The following is a 2,079-nucleotide window of genomic DNA, read 5'->3' on the forward strand; positions in this document are numbered from 1 at the left end:
CGCGACTGAAGCCGCTGCCCTCAGTTTGCCAGGAAGGGGGCGGGGCCGAGGGCCGGGGCCGCGCCCACAGTAACAGCCCGAGGGTTCCCCCGTGTCTGGGTTGGCACGGGGAGTTTAAATATTTCAATAGCACTTAAATAGTTGCATAAAATAATAGAAAACAAAATAAAATTGTATTTCGATATTGTTATATAAAAATATTTTTATATATTTTTAAATATTAATATTTATTATGTAGTAAAATTTCTTATATCTTAAAATTTATTTCTTAATATTTATTTTACATTGTAATATATAATATAGTATATATAGTATATACTATATAGTATATACTACATCATTATATTATATTGTTATATTATATCATATTATATTATAATATAAGCTATTATAAGCTATTATTATAAGGTATTATATTGTCATAACATATTATATCACCTCCATATGAAATATGCATGATAATAATACATATATTATACCATATATATTCCATACATAATAAATCATAACCATTCAGAGCAGCAGGTATTGTATTATTTGATATAATGAAACATAGCTGAAGCCTAAACAGCTAATATAACTAATTCAAACTCTTAAACAATACAGTGAAATATTGATATTGATGTTGATATTTATATTGAAAATATTGATATATTGATGTGGAAAATAATAAAATATTATTGTGTCGATATTAATTAATGTTATATTGTTATAGAGAATGTTATATGTAATATCATAGATTAATTAATAACAATTATTTATTATTATTTATTTATAATTATTATTAAAATGTGGTCCAATTATAAAATCTCAATAAATAGTTATATTATATAATATATATTATACATATTATATATTATATAATGTATTCACTATATATATTATATCTAATTCATTAGCTATATCTTATATATTCATATATATCTTATATATTTTATATGTATATGTATTTTATTTTTTTTTATATATCAGATGCCTTAGTTCCAGCATCAGAGAAAGCAGAGCCCACCAGAGCAGCGCTTCTGCTGCAAAATGCTCCCGACTCTGCAGCAGCTGCGCAGCCTCACCCTCTGCCCGTGATCCCGGCAAAGGGATGCACAGACACTCACAGACACAGTGTTTGCTCAGGCACCACATTTATGGGCATGTTGGTATGGAGTGCAGCTCCCAGAGGGAATGGACTCTCTGGGAAAGGGAGGGCAGTCAGTGTCCAGGTGGTACTGGGAGTCTCTGGTTCCAGGCTCCTTCCATGGCCTCTCCAGCTGTGGAGGAAAGGTGCAGCAGCCATGCCCACTGCCAATAGAGCAGCCCCTTCTCTGTATTCAGCACTCCCAGAGAGGTGGCACCAGATTCCTGGGAGGGTTTAGGATGTCTGATGCATTAAAGGGATAGAAACTGGGCAGAAATGAAGCCCCCTAGAGTTCCAGCTTGTCATCTGAGGTAAGATGAGCTGGATGCCAACAGGCTTAATTTCTAATTAGAACCAATTCAGCAGCACAGGTCTGTTCAAGTACAATAAGAAGTTGCATGATCCAGATTCTGGAATGTTTTATTGAAACAACAGGAAAGCAGGTTCAGGATTGCTGGGGATAAATGCACTAACTGCATGTTAACTACTTACAGGTTTGTTGGGGATCAATGCACTAACTACATATTAACCATTTACATATTTGTTGGGAATAAATGCACTAACCACATATTAACAACTCATATAAATCAACCCCTGTTAATATATATGGGGTCTATCATGAGGTGTGAGCCCCACGAGCACAGACAAGGACTAGAGGAAGGGCCCAGAGCTGCCACAGCTGAAGACATTCCTGAGCACGGCTCCCCAGGACACGCAGCTGTCGGCCGGGGTCGTCTGCTCCGTCTGAAGATTCATCTCCTGGTTTGCACAGCTCTGGGTGGGGACCGATTTTTCCAACAGAATGTTAACATATTTACAGTTACATATATACAGCTAACACACACACGGGCCCACATCAGGTGTGAGCATGTTATATATATATACATACATCTACATCTATATTTAATATGAGTAATAATTATACAGGATTTCCAGGGATAAATGAACTA

Source organism: Neopelma chrysocephalum, unplaced genomic scaffold (genome assembly GCF_003984885.1).
Source record: "Neopelma chrysocephalum unplaced genomic scaffold, ASM398488v2 Primary Assembly neopelma1_253, whole genome shotgun sequence".
Taxonomy (NCBI): domain Eukaryota; kingdom Metazoa; phylum Chordata; class Aves; order Passeriformes; family Pipridae; genus Neopelma; species Neopelma chrysocephalum.